This window comes from Siphateles boraxobius, unplaced genomic scaffold, assembly GCF_051911475.1.
Source record: "Siphateles boraxobius isolate OS27281-9 unplaced genomic scaffold, OSU_SipBor_1 108, whole genome shotgun sequence".
Taxonomy (NCBI): Eukaryota; Metazoa; Chordata; class Actinopteri; order Cypriniformes; family Leuciscidae; genus Siphateles; species Siphateles boraxobius.
This window is the reverse complement of record NW_027508709.1, coordinates 530,001-545,000: the sequence shown is the minus strand read 5'-3', so window position 1 is coordinate 545,000 and position 15,000 is coordinate 530,001. Positions and strand designations below refer to the sequence as shown.

The following is a 15,000-nucleotide window of genomic DNA, read 5'->3' as shown; positions in this document are numbered from 1 at the left end:
CCTTCAGTTGGAATAATGTATCATAAATGCTTTTTTAATGAGCTCACACACTCTCACTCACTCACTCACACACACACACACACACACACACACACACACACACACACACACACACACACACACACACACACACACACACACACACACACACACACACACACACACACACACACACACACACACACACACACACACTCACACACACACACACACACACACAAACACACACACACACACACACACACACACACACACAAATTCACATTCATATCATACACTTGCTTAACATTCCCGATCTGGCCTGCAGCGCATGGAGGAATTTTAGACGCCGGTCAGAAAAGAGGAGAATAAACTGATGTGTCCCACAGCGAGTCTCTGGAGACGCGGCATCCTCAATGTGTCAAAACTGATCTATCATCAGCTCAGAGCCACTGCGACCCGAGTGACACAAACAGATCACCTTCACACACACACTACAGATCACCTTCACAGCTCCTGCTCACAGAAATCCAGCACTGATGCCGTTACACAGCATGTGCTGAGCTAACGGACAGCTGTGACCTCTGATCTTTAACTCTGCGACCTGTAACTCTGTGACCTGTAACTCTGTGACCTGTAACTCTGCGACCTGCAACTCTGCGACCTGTAACTCTGAGACCTTTAACTCTGTGAACTGCAACTCTGTGACCTGTAACTCTGAGACCTGTAACTCTGTGACCTGCAACTCTGTGACCTGCAACTCTGTGAACTGCAATTCTGTGAACTGCAACTCTGTGAACTGCAACTCTGTGACCTGTAACTCTGTGACCTGTAACTCTGTGACCTGTAACTCTGTGACATGTAACTCTGTGACCTGTAACTCTGTGACCTGTAACTCTGTGACATGTAACTCTGTGACCTGTAACTCTGTGACCTGTAACTCTGTGACCTGTAACTCTGTGACATGTAACTCTGTGACCTGTAACTCTGTGACCTGTAACTCTGTGACCTGTAACTCTGTGACATGTAACTCTGTGACCTGTAACTCTGTGACCTGTAACTCTGTGACATGTAACTCTGTGACCTGTAACTCTGAGACCTGCAACTCTGTGACCTGTAACTCTGTGACCTGTAACTCTGTGACATGTAACTCTGTGACCTGTAACTCTGTGACCTGTAACTCTGTGACATGTAACTCTGTGACCTTTAACTCTGTGACCTGTAACTCTGAGACCTGTAACTCTGTGACCTGTAACTCTGAGACCTGTAACACGGGTGACCTGTAACACGGGTGACCTGTAACTCTGCGACCTGTAACTCTGCGACCTGTAACTCTGAGACCTTTAACTCTGTGAACTGCAACTCTGTGACCTGTAACTCTGAGACCTGTAACTCTGAGACCTGTAACTCTGTGACCTGCAACTCTGTGACCTGCAACTCTGTGAACTGCAACTCTGTGAACTGCAACTCTGTGAACTGCAACTCTGTGACCTGTAACTCTGTGACCTGTAACTCTGTGACCTGTAACTCTGTGACCTGCAACTCTGTGACCTGCAACTTTGTGACCTGTAACTCTGTGACCTGTAACTCTGTGACCTGTAACTCTGTGACATGTAACTCTGTGACCTGTAACTCTGTGACCTGTAACTCTGAGACCTGTAACTCTGTGACATGTAACTCTGTGACCTGTAACTCTGTGACCTGTAACTCTGTGACCTGTAACTCTGTGACCTGTACCTCTTTGACCTGTAACTCTGTGACCTGTAACTCTGAGACCTGTAACTCTGTGACCTGTAACTCTGTGACATGTAACTCTGTGACCTGTAACTCTGTGACCTGTAACTCTGTGACCTGTAACTCTGAGACCTGTAACTCTGAGACCTGTAACTCTGTGACCTGTAACTCTGTGACCTGTAACTCTGAGACCTGTAACTCTGTGATCTGTAACTCTGTGACCTGTAACTCTGAGACCTTTAACTCTGAGACCTGTAACTCTGCGACCTGTAACTCTGCGGCTTGTAACTCTGAGACTTGTAACTCTGCGACCTGTAACTCTGTGACCTGTAACTCTGTGACCTGTAACTCTGTGACCTGTAACTCTGAGATCTGTAACTCTGCGACCTGTAACTCTGTGACCTGTAACTCTGTGACCTGTAACTCTCAGACCTGTAACTCTGTAACCTCCAACTCCGAGACCTGTAACTCTGTGACCTGTAACTCTGTGACCTGTAACTCTGAGACCTGTAACTCTGTGACCTGTAGCTCTTAGACATGTAACTCTGTGACCTGTAACTCTGAGACCTGTAACTCTGTGACCTGTAACTCTTAGACATGTAACTCTGTGACATGTAACTCTGAGACCTGTAACTCTGAGACCTGTAACTCTGTAACCTCCAACTCCGAGACCTGTAACTCTGTGACCTGTAACTCTGTGACCTGTAACTCTGTGACCTGTAACTCTTAGACATGTAACTCTGTGACATGTAACTCTGAGACCTGTAACTCTGTGACATGTAACTCTGAGACCTGTAACTCTGTGACCTGTAACTCTGAGACCTGTAACTCTGAGACCTGTAACTCTGTGATCTGTAGCTCTGAGACCTGTAACTCTGTGACATGTAACTCTGTGACATGTAACTCTGAGACCTGTAACTCTGTGACATGTAACTCTGAGACCTGTAACTCTGTGACCTTTAACCCTGTGACCTGAAACTCTGAGACCTGTAACTCTGAGACATGTAACTCTGTGACCTGTAACTCTGAGACCTGTAACCCTGTGACCTGCAACTCTGAGACCTGCAACTCTGTGACCTGTAACTCTGAGACCTGTAACTCTGTGACCTGTAACTCTGAGACCTGTAACCCTGTGACCTGTAACTCTGAGACCTGAAACCCTGTGACCTGTAACTCTGTGAACTGTAACTCTGAGACATGTAACTCTGAGACCTGTAACTCTGAGACCTGTAACTCTGTGACCTGTAACTCTGTGACCTGTAACTCTGTGACCTGTAACCTGTAACTCTGAGAACTGTAACTCTGTGACCTGTAACTCTGTGACCTGTAACTCTGAGACCTGTAACTCTGAGACCTGTAACTCTGAGATCTGTAACCCTGTGACCCTTTAACTCTGAGACCTGAAACCCTGTGACCTGTAACTCTGAGACCTGCAACTCTGTGACCTGTAACTCTGAAACCTGTAACTCTGTGACATGTAACTCTGAGACCTGAAACTCTGAGACCTGTAACTCTGAGACCTGTAACTCTGTGATCTGTAACTCTGAGACCTGCAACTCTGAGACCTGCAACTCCGAGACCTGCAACTCTGTGACCTGTAACTCTGCGACCTGTAACTCTGCGACCTGTAACTCTGCGACCTGTAACTCTGTGACCTGTAACTCTGTGACCTGTAACTCTGAGATCTGTAACTCTGCGACCTGTAACTCTGCGACCTGTAACTCTGTGACCTGTAACTCTGAGACCTGTAACTCTGTAACCTCCAACTCCGAGACCTGTAACTCTGTGACCTGTAACTCTGTGACCTGTAACTCTGAGACCTGTAACTCTGTGACCTGTAACTCTGTGACCTGTAACTCTGAGACCTGTAACTCTGTGACATGTAACTCTGAGACCTGTAACTCTGTGACCTGTAACTCTGAGACCTGTAACTCTGAGACCTGTAACTCTGTGACCTGTAACTCTGTGACATGTAACTCTGAGACCTGTAACTCTGTGACCTGTAACTCTGCGACCTGTAACCCTGTGACCTGTAACTCTGAGACCTGTAACTCTGAGACCTGTAACTCTGTGACCTGCAACTCTGAGACCTGCAACTCTGTGACCTGTAACTCTGAGACCTGTAACTCTGTGACATGTAACTCTGAGACCTGTAACTCTGAGACCTGTAACTCTGAGACCTGTAACTCTGTGAACTGTAACTCTGAGACCTGCAACTCCGAGACCTGCAACTCTGTGACCTGTAACTCTGAGACCTGCAACTCTGTGACCTGTAACTCTGAGATCTGTAACTCTGCGACCTGTAACTCTGCGACCTGTAACTCTGCGACCTGTAACTCTGTGACCTGTAACTCTGAGACCTGTAACTCTGTAACCTCCAACTCCAAGACCTGTAACTCTGTGACCTGTAACTCTGTGATCTGTAGCTCTGAGACCTGTAACTCTGTGACATGTAACTCTGTGACATGTAACTCTGAGACCTGTAACTCTGTGACCTGTAACTCTGTGACCTATAACTCTGAGACCTGTAACTCTGTGACCTGTAACTCTGTGACATGTAACTCTGTGACATGTAACTCTGAGACCTGTAACTCTGTGACCTGTAACTCTGAGACCTGTAACTCTGTGACCTGTAACTCTGTGACATGTAACTCTGTGACCTGCAACTCTGAGACATGCAACTCTGTGACCTGTAACTCTGAGACCTGTAACTCTGTGACATGTAACTCTGTGACCTGTAACTCTGTGACATGTAACTCTGAGACCTGTAACTCTGTGACCTGTAACTCTGTGACCTGTAACTCTGCGACCTGTAACCCTGTGACCTGTAACTCTGAGACCTGTAACTCTGTGACCTGTAACTCTGTGACCTGCAACTCTGAGACATGCAACTCTGTGACCTGTAACTCTGAGACCTGTAACTCTGTGACATGTAACTCTGTGACCTGTAACTCTGTGACATGTAACTCTGAGACCTGTAACTCTGTGACCTGTAACTCTGTGACCAGTAACTCTGCGACCTGTAACCCTGTGACCTGTAACTCTGAGACCTGTAACTCTGAGACCTGTAACTCTGTGACCTGCAACTCTGAGACCTGCAACTCTGTGACCTGTAACTCTGAGATCTGTAACTCTGCGACCTGTAACTCTGCGACCTGTAACTCTGTGACCTGTAACTCTGAGACCTGTAACTCTGTAACCTCCAACTCCGAGACCTGTAACTCTGTGACCTGTAACTCTGTGATCTGTAGCTCTGAGACCTGTAACTCTGTGACATGTAACTCTGTGACATGTAACTCTGAGACCTCTAACTCTGTGACCTGTAACTCTGTGACCTGTAACTCTGAGACCTGTAACTCTGTGACCTGTAACTCTGTGACATGTAACTCTGTGACATGTAACTCTGAGACCTGTAACTCTGTGACCTGTAACTCTGAGACCTGTAACTCTGAGACCTGCAACTCTGAGACCTGTAACTCTGAGACCTGCAACTCTGTGACCTGTAACTCTGAGAACTGTAACTCTGAGACCTGTAACTCTGAGACCTGTAACCCTGTGACCTGTAACTCTGAGACCTGAAACCCTGTGACCTGTAACTCTGAGACCTGCAACTCTGTGACCTGTAACTCTGAGACCTGTAACTCTGTGACATGTAACTCTGAGACCTGAAACTCTGAGACCTGTAACTCTGAGACCTGTAACTCTGAGACCTGTAACTCTGTGATCTGTAACTCTGAGACCTGCAACTCCGAGACCTGCAACTCTGTGACCTGTAACTCTGCGACCTGTAACTCTGCGACCTGTAACTCTGCGACCTGTAACTCTGTGACCTGTAACTCTGAGATCTGTAACTCTGAGACCTGTAACCCTGTGACCTGTAACTCTGAGACCTGAAACCCTGTGACCTGTAACTCTGAGACCTGCAACTCTGTGACCTGTAACTCTGAGACCTGTAACTCTGTGACATGTAACTCTGAGACCTGAAACTCTGAGACCTGTAACTCTGAGACCTGTAACTCTGAGACCTGTAACTCTGTGATCTGTAACTCTGAGACCTGCAACTCCGAGACCTGCAACTCTGTGACCTGTAACTCTGCGACCTGTAACTCTGCGACCTGTAACTCTGCGACCTGTAACTCTGTGACCTGTAACTCTGAGATCTGTAACTCTGCGACCTGTAACTCTGCGACCTGTAACTCTGTGACCTGTAACTCTGAGGCCTTTATCTCTGTAACCTCCAACTCCTAGACCTGTAACTCTGAGACCTGTAACTCTGTGACCTGTAACTCTGAGACCTGTAACTCTGTGACCTGTAACTCTGTGACATGTAACTCTGAGACCTGTAACTCTGTGACATGTAACTCTGAGACCTGTAACTCTGTGACCTGTAACTCTGAGACCTGTAGCTCTGAGACCTGTAGCTCTGAGACCTGTAACTCTGTGACCTGTAACTCTGTGAACTGTAACTCTGAGACATGTAACTCTGAGACCTGTAACTCTGAGACCTGAAACTCTGAGACCTGTAACTCTGAGACCTGTAACTCTGTGATCTGTAACTCTGAGACCTGCAACTCCGAGACCTGCAACTCTGTGACCTGTAACTCTGCGACCTGTAACTCTGCGACCTGTAACTCTGAGACCTGTAACTCTGTGACCTGTAACTCTGAGACCTGTAACTCTGTGACCTGTAACTCTGAGACCTGTAACTCTGAGACCTGCAACTCTGAGACCTGTAACTCTGAGACCTGCAACTCTGTGACCTGTAACTCTGAGACCTGTAACTCTGTGACCTGTAACTCTGAGACCTGTAACTCTGTGACCTGTAACTCTGAGACCTGTAACTCTGAGACCTGTAACTCTGAGACCTATTACTCTGAGACCTGTAACTCTGAGACCTGTAACTCTGAGAACTGTAACTCTGAGACCTGTAACTCTGTGACCTGTAACTCTGTGACCTGTAACTCTGAGACCTGTAACCTGTAACTCTGAGAACTGTAACTCTGAGACCTGTAACTCTGTGACCTGTAACTCTGTGAACTGTAACTCTGAGACATGCAACTCTGAGACCTGTAACTCTGAGACCTGTAACTTTGTGACCTGTAACTCTGTGACCTGTAACTCTGAGACCTGAACCTGTAACTCTGAGAACTGTAACTCTGTGACCTGTAACTCTGTGACCTGTAACTCTGAGACCTGTAACTCTGAGACCTGTAACTCTGAGACCTGTAACCCTGTGACCTGTAACTCTCAGACCTGAAACCCTGTGACCTGTAACTCTGAGACCTGCAACTCTGTGACCTGTAACTCTGAGACCTGTAACTCTGTGACATGTAACTCTGAGACCTGAAACTCTGAGACCTGTAACTCTGAGACCTGTAACTCTGAGACCTGTAACTCTGTGATCTGTAACTCTGCGACCTGTAACTCTGCGACCTGTAACTCTGTGACCTGTAACTCTGAGACCTGTAACTCTGTAACCTCCAACTCCGAGACCTGTAACTCTGTGACCTGTAACTCTGTGACCTGTAACTCTGAGACCTGTAACTCTGTGACCTGTAACTCTGTGACATGTAACTCTGAGACCTGTAACTCTGTGACCTGTAACTCTGTGACCTGTAACTCTGAGACCTGTAACTCTGAGACCTGTAACTCTGAGACCTGTAACTCTGTGAACTGTAACTCTGAGACCTGCAACTCCGAGACCTGCAACTCTGTGACCTGTAACTCTGAGACCTGTAACTCTGAGACCTGTAACTCTGTGACCTGTAACTCTGTGACATGTAACTCTGAGACCTGTAACTCTGTGACCTGTAACTCTGTGACCTGTAACTCTGCGACCTTTAACCCTGTGACCTGTAACTCTGAGACCTGTAACTCTGAGACCTGTAACTCTGAGACCTGTAACTCTGTGACCTGCAACTCTGAGACCTGCAACTCTGTGACCTGTAACTCTGAGACCTGTAACTCTGTGACACTTAACTCTGAGACCTGTAACTCTGAGACCTGTAACTCTGAGACCTGTAACTCCGAGACATGTAACTCTGAGACCTGTAACTCCGTGCACTGTAACTCTGAGACCTGCAACTCCGAGACCTGCAACTCTGTGACCTGTAACTCTGAGACCTGAAACTCTGTGACCTGTAACTCTGAGACCTGTAACTCTGAGACCTGTAACTCTGAGACCTATAACTCTGAGACCTGTAACTCTGAGACCTGCAACTCTGACACCTGTAACTCTGAGACCTGCAACTCTGTGACCTGTAACTCTGTGACCTGTAACTCTGAGAACTGTAACTCTGTGACCTGTAACTCTGTGACCTGTAACTCTGAGACCTGTAACTCTAAGACCTGTAACTCTGTGACCTGTAACTCTGTGACCTGTAACTCTGTGACCTGTAACTCTGAGACCTGTAACTCTGTGACCTGTAACTCTGCGACCTGTAACTCTGAGACCTGTAACTCTGAGACCTGTAACTCTGAGACCTGTAACTCTGTGACCTGTAACTCTGAGACCTGTAACTCTGAGAACTGTAACTCTGTGACCTGTAACTCTGTGACCTGTAACTCTGAGACCTGTAACTCTGAGACCTGTAACTCTGAGACCTGTAACTCTGTGACCTGTAACTCTGAGACCTGTAACTCTGTGACCTGTAACTCTGAGACCTGTAACCTGTAACTCTGAGAACTGTAACTCTGTGACCTGTAACTCTGTGACCTGTAACTCTGTGACCTGTAACTCTGAGACCTGTAACTCTGTGACCTGTAACTCTGTGACCTGTAACTCTGAGACCTGTAACTCTGTGACCTGTAATTCTGAGACCTGTAACTCTGTGACCTGTAACTCTGTGACCTGTAACTCTGAGACCTGTAACTCTGAGACCTGCAACTCTGTGACCTGTAACTCTGAGACCTGTAACTCTGTGACCTGTAACTCTGTGACCTGTAACTCTGTGACCTGTAACTCTGTGACCTGCAACTCTGAGACCTGTAACTCTGTGACCTGTAACTCTGCGACCTGTAACTCTGAGACCTGTAACTCTGAGACCTGTAACTCTGAGACCTGTAACTCTGTGACCTGTAACTCTGAGAACTGTAACTCTGTGACCTGTAACTCTGTGACCTGTAACTCTGAGACCTGTAACTCTGAGACCTGTAACTCTGAGACCTGTAACTCTGTGACCTGTAACTCTGAGACCTGTAACTCTGTGACCTGTAACTCTGAGACCTGTAACCTGTAACTCTGAGAACTGTAACTCTGTGACCTGTAACTCTGTGACCTGTAACTCTGAGACCTGTAACTCTGAGACCTGTAACTCTGTGACCTGTAACTCTGTGACCTGTAACTCTGAGACCTGTAACTCTGTGACCTGTAATTCTGAGACCTGTAACTCTGAGACCTGTAACTCTGTGACCTGTAACTCTGAGACCTGTAACTCTGAGACCTGCAACTCTGTGACCTGTAACTCTGAGACCTGTAACTCTGTGACCTGTAACTCTGTGACCTGTAACTCTGAGACCTGTAACTCTGAGACCTGTAACTCTGAGACCTGTAACTCTGAGAACTGTAACTCTGTGACCTGTAACTCTGTGACCTGTAACTCTGAGACCTGTAACTCTGAGACCTGTAACTCTGTGACCTGTAACTCTGTGACCTGTAACTCTGAGACCTGTAACTCTGAGACCTGTAACTCTGTGACCTGTAACTCTGAGACCTGCAACCTGTAACTCTGAGAACTGTAACTCTGTGACCTGTAACTCTGTGACCTGTAACTCTGAGACCTGTAACTCTGAGACCTGTAACTCTGAGACCTGTAACTCTGTGACCTGTAACTCTGAGACCTGTAACTCTCTGACCTGTAACTCTGAGACCTGTAACTCTGAGACCTGTAACTCTGAGACCTGTAACTCTGAGACCTGTAACTCTGTGACCTGTAACTCTGAGACCTGTAACTCTGAGACCTGCAACTCTGTGACCTGTAACTCTGTGACCTGTAACTCTGAGACCTGTAACTCTGAGACCTGTAACTCTGAGACCTGTAACTCTGTGACCTGTAACTCTGAGACCTGTAACTCTGTGACCTGTAACTCTGAGACCTGTAACCTGTAACTCTGAGAACTGTAACTCTGTGACCTGTAACTCTGTGACCTGTAACTCTGAGACCTGTAACTCTGAGACCTGTAACTCTGTGACCTGTAACTCTGTGACCTGTAACTCTGAGACCTGTAACTCTGTGACCTGTAATTCTGAGACCTGTAACTCTGAGACCTGTAACTCTGTGACCTGTAACTCTGAGACCTGTAACTCTGAGACCTGCAACTCTGTGACCTGTAACTCTGAGACCTGTAACTCTGTGACCTGTAACTCTGTGACCTGTAACTCTGAGACCTGTAACTCTGAGACCTGTAACTCTGAGACCTGTAACTCTGAGAACTGTAACTCTGTGACCTGTAACTCTGTGACCTGTAACTCTGAGACCTGTAACTCTGAGACCTGTAACTCTGTGACCTGTAACTCTGTGACCTGTAACTCTGAGACCTGTAACTCTGAGACCTGTAACTCTGTGACCTGTAACTCTGAGACCTGCAACCTGTAACTCTGAGAACTGTAACTCTGTGACCTGTAACTCTGTGACCTGTAACTCTGAGACCTGTAACTCTGAGACCTGTAACTCTGAGACCTGTAACTCTGTGACCTGTAACTCTGAGACCTGTAACTCTCTGACCTGTAACTCTGAGACCTGTAACTCTGAGACCTGTAACTCTGAGACCTGTAACTCTGAGACCTGTAACTCTGTGACCTGTAACTCTGAGACCTGTAACTCTGAGACCTGCAACTCTGTGACCTGTAACTCTGAGACCTGTAACTCTGTGACCTGTAACTCTGAGACCTGTAACTCTGTGACCAGTAACTCTGAGACCTGTAACTCTGTGACCTGTAACTCTGAGACCTGTAACTCTGAGACCTGTAACTCTGAGACCTATAACTCTGAGACCTGTAACTCTGAGACCTGTTACTCTGTGACCTGTAACTCTGTGACCTGTAACTCTGAGACCTGTAACCTGTAACTCTGAGAACTGTAACTCTGAGACCTGTAACTCTGTGAACTGTAACTCTGAGACATGTAACTCTGAGACCTGTAACTCTGAGACCTGTAACTCTGTGACATGTAACTCTGTGACCTGTAACTCGAGACCTGTAACCTGTAACTCTGAGAACTGTAACTCTGTGACCTGTAACTCTATGACCTGTAACTCTGAGACCTGTAACTCTGAGACCTGTAACTCTGAGACCTGTAACCCTGTGACCTGTAACTCTGAGACCTGAAACCCTGTGACCTGTAACTCTGAGACCTGCAACTCTGTGACTTGTAACTCTGAGACCTGTAACTCTGTGACCTGAAACTCTGAGACCTGAAACTCTGAGACCTGAAACTCTGAGACCTGTAACTCTGCGACCTGTAACTCTGCGACCTGTAACTCTGTGACCTGTAACTCTGTGACCTGTAACTCTGCGACCTGTAACTCTGAGACCTGTAACTCTGAGACCTGCAACTCTGTGACCTGTAACTCTGAGACCTGCAACTCTGAGACCTGTAACTCTGAGACCTGCAACTCTGTGACCTGTAACTCTGAGACCTGCAACTCTGTGACCTGTAACTCAGAATCTCTGTGACCCTCATCAACCTTATAAAGCCCACTGGATCAGATCTGACACATGAGTTTCTGAGGCCTCTAAATGATGTGTTTTTTCCTCCATACTATATGAGCCATAAAATTCTGCATCAAATATCATACAAACACATGCAAACTTGTTTTAGACTTTAAAAAAACGTTATGTCTCTAAACTGTCCGACTTCAAAACTTTTGATTCTTCTGATTATCAGGTTTACAGGGTTGTGGATTTAGCGTGTGTGTGTGTGTGTGTGTTTGAGTGTGTGTGAGAATATTTGCGTGTGTTTGTGTGTGTGAGAGAGAGTATGTGTGTGTGAGTGTGTGTGTGTGTGTGTGTGTGTGTGTGTGTGTGTGTGTGTGTGTGTGTGTGTGTGTGTGTGAGAGAGAGAGAGAGAGTGTGTGTGTGTGTGTTTGAGTGTGTGTGTGTGTGTGTGTGTGTGTGTGAATATTTGCGTGTGTTTGTGTGTGTGTGAGAGAGTATGTGTGTGTGAGTGTGTGTGTGTGTGAGTATGCGTGTGTGAGAGAGAGAGAGAGAGAGAGTATGTGTGTGTGAGTGTGAGTGTGTGAGTGAGAGAGTGTGTGTGTGTGTGTGTGTGTGAGAGTGAGCAATCAACTTTGACTATGATAATAAATGCCAAATTAGGTGTTTTTCCTCTATATGAGTAAATATGATAAATATGATACAAAAACATATGCAAACTTTTTTTTGACTTTTTAAAAAACATGTCTATAAACCGTTCGACTTCAAAAATTTTGATTTTCCAGACTATCGGGTTCACAGGGTTGAGGATTAAAACAGCGAATTTCCTCTAGAACAGACCCAGTCTGAAAATACTGGCACCTTCGCATTCTTTTAAATAATGCAAGATTTCTTCCAGAACAAGCTGAAGTTTCAGCACAACATCGACTGACACACAGCTGTTCTCCAGCTGCAGCTGCAGATACGAAACTTACTTTCAGAAGGTAAAGTCAGACTGCTAAAGTGTGTGTGTGTGAGTGTGAGTGAGAGAGTGTGAGTGTGAGTGAGAGAGTGTGAGAGAGAGTGAGAGAGAGAGTGTGTGTGTGTGTGTGTGTGTGTGTGTGTGTGTGTGTGTGTGTGTGTGTGTGTGTGTGTGTGTGTGTGTGTGTGTGTGGCCTGGTAAACCCTACCTTATGGGGACAAAATGTCCCCATAAGGATGGCAATATCTGAAATCCTTGTTCGTGTGGGGACATTTTTTGGTCCCCATGAGGAAAACAGCTTATAAATCATACTAAGTGATGTTTTTTGAAAATGTAAAAATGCAGAAAGTTTTCTGTGATGGGTAGGTTTAGGGGTAGGGTTAGTGTGTGTGTGTGTGTGATGGGCAGGTTTAGGGGTAGGGTTAGTGTATGTGTGTGTGTGTGATGGGCAGGTTTAGGGGTAGGGTTAGTGTGTGTGTGTGTGTGTGTGTGTGTGTGTGTGTGTGTGTGTGTGTGTGTGTGTGTGTGTGTGTGTGTGTGTGTGTGTGTGTGTGTGTGTGTGTGTGTGTGATGGGCAGGTTTAGGGGTAGGGTTAGTTTAAGGGAATAGAATATACAGTTTGTACAGTATAAAAATCATTATGTCTATGGAAAGTCCTAGGGATGCACCGATACCACTTTTTAAGGGTCGAGTACGAGTACCGATATTTTTTTCCTGGTACTCGCCGATACCGATACCGATGCCTGTTGTACTGGGGGGGTTCTCGTTTTATGTGGCAATTTTCTAAGAACAACACAATGAGACTAATGAACAAATCAGCATCTTTATTTTCAACAACTTAAATAAACCTAAAAAAATAAATAATTCTTATTGTGCTTATCACAAATTTTCAAAGCCCAAATTTCACAGTGTCCAATAACCTCCAAAGGGCAAAACCAAGGACATAATGAATGTAATTTTTACCTGCCTGTCACAAAGTTGTCAAAGTGCTAAAGAAATCACAGACAACAAGACAATCAAATTTGTCATAAGGTGCCAAAGAAATCACAGAACAAATGTTTAACATAACACTGAGTAACAATGTAATCACAGCCGAAAGTGTAAAGTGAAATATTAGAGTGTACTATTAAATCTAGCAACACTATAACTGCAGGAAGAGTGTTCATAAGAATTAAGAAATATAAGCTAAGGATATACGTGAGGTATCGGTCTTTGGTATCGGGGTATTTTTACGAGTACGAGTACAAGTACATGAGCTTGGTATCGGGCCCGATACCGATACTGGTATCGGTATCGGTGCATCCCTAGAAAGTCCCCATTAAACATGGAAACACTACATGTGTGTGTGTGTGTGTGTGTGTGTGTGTGTGTGTGTGTGTGTGTGTGTGTGTGTGTGTGTGTGTGTGTGTGTGTGTGTGTGTGTGTGTGTGTGTGTGTGAATGCACACAATTCCTCTAGGTAACCATATACTGTGTTTCAGAACACCTTTACCTGTAAGTTGAAGTCTTAAAATTTCAATTATTCCTGCAATTTTCTTGAAAATATGCTGTCACTAATCTATGTCATATTAAATTATTAGAGAAATCCGTCCAATTAAAATGTGGGCAAGTAGCCAAAAAGATTAGATATTAAATGTATCGGTAACCCTTTTAAATTAAGGTCCCATTAGTTAAGTAGTTGCATTGACTAACAACAATGCATTTATTACAGTATTTAATCATCTTTGTTAACAATACAACTGTTCATAGTACTTACATGTTAATTAACGTGAAAGTAACTAATGTTAACCAACTGTAACAATACAGACAGGAGCATGCTGTCAAATCAGATGTAAAACCAACACAAAACACATGCTTTAAAAAGAATATTACATAAAATGACAAAACATTTTTGATAAATTTGAATACATTATTGGCGAAACACAAGAGAAGGTTTAGAAGCTCAAAGAAAAGCACCAAAGATGTGTTTATTCATTTTAACAGTGTTCTTGAAAAAATGCTGAATTATGTGAATAAATAAGGGTGTTGATTTTTTTTTTGTTGCACTATTATATCAGATCTCATGTTTTATTACCATGACAGACAGTGTTATGGAGTCATCTTCTTTAGTTTGTTGTATAAATAAAAATATTTTATAAACATTCTATTTGCATGCAGGTCTTAGTTGTCAATAATAAAAGCTTAATTTGTAACTTCACAAGCAACACAGCAGATCAGGAGTTTCGGTTATGAAATTACATTATTACTTTTTTACAGTACAGTACTGTACAGTTATGTATTATATATTTACTTGTTTATTTTAATCTAATTTTCATTACATTTTAGTATTGATCTAATTTATTTAATCATTAGTTGACTTATTTTAATCTAATTTTATGTATTACTTTAACAATGTTTTATTGAATTATTTATTTTTATTTACTTTATTTTAAATGTGCAGATTTTTATTTATTTATTTATTAATTTACATCTTGTAACAAAATTTTGATTTAACCATTTATTTACTTATTTTAATGCATCTAATTTACTTAATAATTTTCATTTAATAATTTTATTTTAATCGTATTTTTATTTAATCATTTGATTACTTATTTTAATGTAATTGCATGTATTTACTTCAATCAGAAATATAATTGATTATTTATTTTAATAATTATTTTTTTAATTAATCTAAA

The 15,000-nt window shown here is 44.1% G+C and overlaps 1 long non-coding RNA gene across 1 annotated transcript in view; it reads right to left on the bottom strand.

Annotated features, from left to right (window-relative positions):
- LOC143756680 (uncharacterized) overlaps positions 1-15,000 on the bottom strand; it is a 28,692-nt gene that overhangs the window by 427 nt on the left and 13,265 nt on the right. The gene's annotated exons all lie outside the window — the stretch shown is intronic.